At 45.3% G+C, this 8,024-nt stretch overlaps 1 protein-coding gene and 1 long non-coding RNA gene across 2 annotated transcripts in view; one reads left to right on the top strand and one right to left on the bottom strand.

Moving 5' to 3' along the window:
• Positions 1-887: 887 nt before the first annotated feature.
• Positions 888-5,722, bottom strand: LOC143477087 (uncharacterized). Its single transcript, XR_013121463.1, has 3 exons — positions 5,303-5,722; positions 1,577-1,813; positions 888-1,360 (listed from the first exon to the last, which is right to left on the bottom strand). It is a non-coding gene; the product is annotated as an uncharacterized LOC143477087 (long non-coding RNA).
• The window catches only part of fgfr3 (fibroblast growth factor receptor 3), a 40,034-nt gene continuing 35,645 nt past the window's right edge, over positions 3,636-8,024 (top strand). The window contains 1 exon segment of the mRNA XM_076975582.1: positions 3,636-4,256. The gene's annotated coding sequence lies outside the window, so the exon portion shown is untranslated.

The following is an 8,024-nucleotide window of genomic DNA, read 5'->3' on the forward strand; positions in this document are numbered from 1 at the left end:
GTGTTGTCCATGGTAACCTGTTGTGTTGTCAGTGGTGTGAAATGAAAGTGTATATATGTATATATATATATATACACACACACACACACACATTTAACTTTCATTTCACACCACTCCAAAATGTATAATCTAAATAATGCCTGAGTGGCTGGATAACTTTGTACTATAGGATTTAATAGCAGATCTGCTACTGCTTCCATATGTGTGTGTGTGTGTGTGTGTGTGTGTGTGTGTGTGTGTGTGTGTGTATGTGTGTGCGTGTGTGTGTGCGTGTATGTGTGTGTTTATGTTTGCATGTCTGGCTGCATTCATGAATGATTGCGTATGTGTACATATGCATAGATTAATGAATGGATATCTATGAATCAGCTAGCTGTCATGTTTTCTAATCAGTAATATAGACCTTCTACCATCTTCTGCCAGCATGGTGGTGACTGAAGCGATGTTGTCAGGTTGTAGTTGTTGTGCTTTGCTTTAATATGCCTTGATTTTCAAGTATGCCAATGCTTGGACATATCTGGCCTCATAATGAATGCATTTGAAATGATATGCAAGTAAAATACATACAATTTTTTTGTTTGAGATTATGTGGTCATACATATATCTCTGTCTCAAATCCTTACACATTTGTGTATATCCATGTCTTACTTTGGAGATTATCAGAACACTGATTAAATGATGACAGAACTGTGATCTCATATGATTCCTTGAAATGTATGTTGTGAATTTTTGATCAACCGGTTGAAGTAACTGACAAAAGATGTGATTCAATTTACTTCAGTTTACTTCTTCAGCTATCTTATGCTAAATGAATTAGCTATGCAATAGTGAAGCTAACTCACACTTTTTAAGCTGAAAAAAATGACAAGTTAATCTGAAACTGAAATATTCCTTTAATGATTACAGTGGGGGGAGGGGCAAAGAGAACTAAAAGAAACAAATACTGTGTTATCAGCCCCTGAGGTTATCAGTAAAAGTATGCACAGATAAGCTGAACTGGCAGAAGCAAACACACCCACACACACACTTCAGACTTCATTTCTCTCCATGTACCATATCTCAGACACTTTAGAATGCCTTGTGTGCGGTGAATCACCAGGTCTCAGGCTGGGCATGTGCAATTTTTCAGGGATCTGGCCCCATCTGAAGTGAGATTGGAGAACGCCTCAGCCTGCCCTCAGACATCGAGCTCCTGGCAGGGAGGGGTGGCCTTCACCGAGGTGTGCGGGAAACAATACGTTCACCATTCGTGCTTACAAGATCATACTGAACCACTGTAGAAATGAAGTTCTCCCATGAATCTCTCTGGGGCCTTTCGTACCACAGGCAGGTTGGTACAGGGTGGGGGGAGGGGCAGCAACTGTTAATGAGAGAATTCAGAGAGGTGAAGGGGTCACGGGGTCGCTCAGTGAGGTCAAGACCAGTTTGTTCATCAGCTCTCAAAATGGCTGACTCCACACTCCACGTGACTCTTCATCAACCTCCACCTCATGCACAAACACAGAGGAACAATTGCTCACAATGGGCCGGGCACAAACACACGGCCCATCCCACAATGCCATGACAGAGGTCATACCGTCTCCAACGGCTCTTTTATCCTTGACGCTGAGCTCCTTGCTTACTTGCGCACTCTGCTACTTCCCTGGTTTTGAGCCATCGCTGCTCATATGTGAGCTCCAGCAGAGCCTCTCCAACTGCTTCTTTCTGCAGAAGTGCATAGTGGATGTGGACTGGTGGCTCCACTGGTGCAAGAGCTCTTTGCTGAGTCTCCCGTGAAACACCCACACAGAGGCCAGTGGTCGCCACTAACAGCCTGTCAATTAAAGCATGAATACATTACCTACAATAGTGGTTTGGCTGGGTATGTCATTTCTGACTCACGTGCACTGTGAAGAACTGCTATTAAAGGCGTAGGTGTGTGTGTGTGTGTGTGTGTGTGTGTGTGTGTGGCATGCCTCTGGTGGCAGTTGTGTACTGTAAAGACTTTTAGTGTGAAGTGAAAGTGTGCACTTGTGTGCATATGTTATGTATGAAAGCGATGTTGTATGTTTACCTGCTACTACTGAAGAGTGCGTAATGAATGTCTCTTTAACTGTGCTCTGACAGTCAGAGTTCTCATGTGATGTGTGTGTGTGTGTGTGTGTGTGTGTGTGTGTGTGTGTGTGTATGTGTGTGTGTCTTGGGTGTCCCATTTGCACAATGATTATAACACTTAGGAGTCAACAGAGCCTTCGATCAGAGCAAACACAGATGGACAGCTACTGAAAGCACACACATGTTCTCTCTTTCCTCACACACACAGAGCACCTCTGTGATTAAGAAGAAATTTCTCTACTTTATGGCCTCATAAAGCTCGCAGTGCAAACATGTTTACAGCTGCAGCAGGCTTTGTTTGGCACTTATTCTACAGAATTACAGCTCTCATCAGCACTTAGCACATTGCTAATCAGCCTGTGAGGGACATGGGCTGACGTCTTTATGGTCCAGGTAGAGATGAGGAAACACACACACACACACACACACACACACACACACACACACACACACACACACACACACACACACACACACTTCAGCTGCACTTGAAGCCACATTCAGACCTTAGGACACTAATTCACTGCATGTAAACATGAAATGTGAAATGTATTGAAATGTGTTGAGGTACACAAAGGTTTTGGGTTTCATTATTTACAGATTACAGCCATGTAGACAGTGATCCAAGTGATCCAGTCTGGAGATCCAGGTGAGCTTTGCTCAGGTTGCAGGTTCAAGTCATGCTGGCTGTTTGTAAACTGCTGCTCTGATGGATGCAATATTTTTTCATGTTTTAGAATGAAATGTCTGAAAACGCATGAAAGAAATGTCTTGAATGGTTTAACATGGTTTTTTAAAGATTGTAGTAGTGTAAATCATCCATGAATCTATTATAATTGCATAATTTACAAATAAAATCTGATGTAGGCCTCGTACAGCATATCTAGCTCTTTGAGTAAGAGTAATTCTAGTGATTAATTCTAATGATTATAAATTAGATCATTACAAAAAACAAATGTTTAATGTTTAGATTATGTTTTAAACTAAAACAAAAAGTTTACATTGAATGCTGAGACGCTGAAGCATTTCGGCTGTTTCTCAAAGCTGGGGTGGTTTGTTTCTCCGCGGGTGCTGAAATAACCCAATAATGTAAATGGCCAATACCGCCCTTAACATTATTATCAGAGATGAGGTCCACTTAGGGCGCGCTCACCATCTGCGCGGACACGCAGGCACATTTCACCCGCACTGCCTTTATATAGACAGATAGGCGAAGGAAGGTCTACTTTCCTGCGTATGCGGTTAACCTTTTCACAAAATAAGTTGGGTCTGAGAATTTTTAGACCTACCTGTGGTTACGTTTTCAATGCCAATGAACTAACCAGTCGCACTATATTTAAAAATGTGTATCACTGACTCCTACACTATATTTAATTGCGTTTCTGCTGACGCTCTCTGCGGTGTGTAGGGCGGTTTCGGATCGCTGAGCGCAGCTAATTTGACAGTGAGCGAACACTGAAGTGAGAAGTTGATTGAATATTTGGGCTCGTTGTGGGAGGCGCCTGCAGCTCCACCTCGACTCGCTACATTTCTCTTTCTATGCCCTGAGCTCGCGAGGGGGGCAGCAGGCGGTGGACGCAGAAGTCGCAGCAGGGACGCGGTTTGAAATCTGATCCTGGCTCATTTTTTCCCTCTCTCCAGAGTTCGGGGCTCCAAATCGTTAGTGGGAGGCTGTGAGCCAAGCTTTCAAACAGCACCAAACGCAAGTGAGCAGCGCCTGGCGCTTCATAAGCGACCCAGCGGCGCGACAGAGCAGTTGTGCCCCAGCCACGCAGGGAGCAGTCATTCATCCCTCAGGAGAGGCATCTTCCCACATCGAGTTCGCCTGGAACTAAGTCTGATGAAGACATCTCGGTCAGATTCTAGGTGTTGTACTGATGAAGGAGGACGAGTTGGACAGCCAAGAGGGATTGTGCAGTAAATGAGGCTTTCTTTTCAAAACGAACAGTCGACTACACGCCAGACAGGGCAAGGTTTCCCACACGGAACAAGGAGCTTTGATTTTGAAACTGAAGAGTGTTTTTTGGATTGCCCCGTCAGGAAGAACCGAATATATCGAATCTTAGTACATTTTAATGGACTCAGTGGACTAATCTGTTTGAGCTCAGCTAAAAACAATTTGTGATTTCTACTAACTGTGAAAAGGATTACTGACAACGCGGGTAATTATTATTATTATTATTATTATTATTATTATTATTATTATTATTATTGCTGATATTATTTTTGGATGCTTTTGTTCGGGGGTGTAAGTGTCAGTAGTGCACCTTTGCCTTTTTAGCCATTTCCTTGTTCCAGCCCCAGACAGGTCTGTTGAGTTTTAGTCACAGCACTCCACTGGAGATTTAGTCAGAGTTAAACGAAATGAAAGACTGATAATGCAAGTAAAGAGGGACTAAGCGACCGTTACGTTTCCCAGACACGCGCGTTAGCACCAGTACGGGTTGCAGTGGGACAGGTGCTGCACGGTACCGCGGGCTCGGACGCTGCCCACTCAGGCGTGTCCCGCAGCCCGTCAGCCGCACCTGTGCACCAGCCTTTCTACATTCTTTAGTTCTTTTTGCTTTGGCTGCATGATCCATGATTATTTTTTGCGAATTACTCTCTGAAACCTGTTGAAACTCCAGTTTCGTATATGATGTGCTATTATTTCAAGCGTTGCTGGAGGCTGTGTTTAACAAGAGCTCATTTTTGTTATTTTTTTTCTGTTGGACCACTAAGTTCACAAATAACACCGTCGTTTTAGCCATTGTTCTCTACTATGCCTATAACAAAAGAGACTGCAAGTTGTTTTATGCCGATTAAAAGTGCCATTACACTACGACGCATTTCTTCCGGCGTGACTGGAGAACGGTTGTGTATTTTAGTCACACTAACCGTAGCAGAACCGATCTGTGGTCCATTTCTGCCCTGCTGGACATATGAAACCAATTATGCACATCAGAGTGAGTTAACGTCTCCCGAGGTGTTAACGCGGCTACCGGGGATAATTAGTCACCTCCGAAGTATCCCTCTCCCTGATGTGCTATATATGTTACTTTATGGGCTTTCTCTATTGACGGTAATTTATTTTACCCTTTTATGTGGTTTCGCGTAGACTTTTTAAAACTGAATGGCCAATATATTACCAAATAATGAACATAATTTTACGTTTTGAAATAATAATGACAACACAGCTCCCCATGAAATTATGAATGAGTATACTCACCATTTGTATTCTTTAGTATAAGGCATTCGCCATTAAAGGCGTTTGGAGCATTTTACAGTTTCATGATTGAGCCCTGCTAGTGGGTTAAATTACGTCATTAGCTGGAGTCTTAACAGAAAAGTCTCTGTAGACTTCATTTAGGCTTAATCTAGAGTTTACGTTTAGGTGCAACTTTCTGCACGTTACTGGCGTTATTTTGCGTTATAGAATACGTCTTGTTATGAAGAAGTCTCTGCAAACGTGCTCTTTACGGAGAGAAAACGAGCATTTTATCGACTGGTCGCAGCGAATCGCTATGGTAGCGTTTAAAAGAGCAGCCCTTCACCCAAACCGTGTTCCAGCTCAGCAACACAGGAGCTGTGACAGTGAAGCGCACGACACGCACCGCCGTGAGCACGAGCCCCGCCCGCCACTCGCACGCGCCCCTACGTCCCAGCTGCGTTCAATCAGTCTCTCTTGGCCTTCTCGTTCTGTGAGGACATCAGCCGCGGTAAATGGGTCTGCTAGGTGGACTTCAGAAGCGCGGATCATTTGAGGGTCCCCTTCAGAAGTCACTCTCAGATGGTCCTCAGACACACGGACAGCCGTGGGGTTTTTTTAGTAAGCAAAGGCTTGTTCATGTGGCTCTAGGAGACAGTTAACGTCCCTAAACTTCAGTGTGCAGCTTGATCGCAGCGTTTCCAAAGTGCCAGTGTAGAAAGTGAGTATTCTTAGAAAGATTACCTCAGACTCAGAGACAACTAAGAATTTACCTGCTCTCTCTCTCTCTCTCTCTCTCTCTCTCTCTCTCTCTCTCTCTCTCTCTCTATTTCTCTACTCTTTCACTCTCTCTTACACACGTGCACACACACTTTCTCTCGCTGTCTCCCCCTCTCAGTTATTTTCTCTCTTTCTCATAATCCTCGTATTAAACGGAAGACTCAGTGTGACACGGCTGTTCACTTGACTGGATAATTATTACAGCTTATGGATATATTTTTTTATGTGAAATGTGACCAGCATGTGACAAGAGTTTCATTTAAAGAGCCTCTCCCAAAAAAAAAACCCAGCACCTGAGCCATCACTCGATATCCAGCACACACACCTGAGCGGCTGAATTACGTATTCACATTTGAAGCTTCAGTTATTACTGCAGAACACAGCTACACAGATGAACAAATATTGCTGGATGCCAGACAGCCCAGCATCTACAGGCTGGAGGCCCTGCCTGTTTAAGCTCGCTGGGAGCTGTCAGGCACACGTCTGTTTACTTCACGTTGCAGCAGAGAGGAACAGAGGAACAAGAGAAGTTAGTGGCCGGTGCGTTAATATACGGGCCTGGCTGATAAAACTCATCATTCTGTGGATCCCAAATCAAATTCCCAGTTAATCCCTTGGATGATTAAGGCGTGTTGGGAGCTGGGGTTGGAGCGTCACGCGGCTGCTTCGCCACGCCGTTAATCAGCCATAATGGCCTGCCTGGCCCTGCCGCGCTCCCTCTGTGTTTAGACTCGGAGCGAAGCGCCTCCGTTCCATCACTGTCTGCCGGGCCGGCGACCCTGCTCTTGGGCCAGCGTCAGCGGCCGGATCCGATGGCGGGGCGCTGCACCCCGACGTCGCCCTTCCCGTGCACACGCCTTTATATGGGCGCCGGGTTTGTGGAGCAGACGAAGGAGACGACCTCGGCCATGGGGCTGGGGGCCAGAGTGAGCGTTACGTCAGCTGTGCCGGCCGCCGCACTGCTGCTGTAAGACACGGGGAGAGTCTCAATACCCAGAACTCAGAACCCAGTCCAGGATCACACACACGCGCGCGCTGGCCAAACACGCGCTGTAACACACACTGCAGAGATAGACTCCACAAACATACACGTCCCTCAGGCAAACAGCCCTGAGCTGATACACTATCACTCCACAGCACTGAGCACACTCGTGCTTGGCCATCCAGAGAAAACACAGGTTTATCCAGCACGCTGGCCGGGTGCACACGCACGCACGCCCGTGTGTGTGTGTGTGTGTGTGTGTGTGTGTGTGTGTGTGTGTGTGTGTGTGTGTGTGTGTGTGAAACGACTCCCTCACAACTAGGATCTCTCCTCAGTATGTGCTGACCAAGACATGAGGCTCTGCTCATCAGGAGAAAGAAAAACAGCACCGTGCCAATCTTGGGAGGGTGTGTGTGTGTGTGTGTGTGTGTGTGTGCGCGCGTGCACAAGTATGTGATCTGTGTTCTTCCTAGAAAAATGCCACAAGCTAATGTTAATACAAACTTTGTGTGTGTGTGAAAGCCAAGGCTATTCTACAATAACAGAAGTTTAAGACAACACAGAGCTCACTTATACTCAAAGCAAAAAACCCACAGCAGGGCACAGTATCATGCAGTTCATATGTGTGTGTGTGTGTGTGTGTGTGTGTGTATGTGTGTGTGTGTGTGTGTGGGCACACAGTTGCGCATGTTCACATTTAGACCACTTTACATTCCTCTTAATGGTACTAATGTAAACTTTCTTTGTGGCAAAGCGCGATCTTGCAGACACACTCGTAGAGATACACACTGAGAAACACCCACCCAGGCTGTTGTGTTTAAGGGGAGCATGTGTTTTCTTTACAGAGATAAGTGTGTTTGTGTTTCAGAGCAGGAGGAGAGAGTGACCGAGAGAGGGAGAATGCACTAATAAAATGGAGCGTTTACAACAAATCCAACAATGTAAACCTGCATTGGACATATAAAACTAAATAAGTCCATT

Source organism: Brachyhypopomus gauderio, chromosome 15 (genome assembly GCF_052324685.1).
Source record: "Brachyhypopomus gauderio isolate BG-103 chromosome 15, BGAUD_0.2, whole genome shotgun sequence".
Taxonomy (NCBI): domain Eukaryota; kingdom Metazoa; phylum Chordata; class Actinopteri; order Gymnotiformes; family Hypopomidae; genus Brachyhypopomus; species Brachyhypopomus gauderio.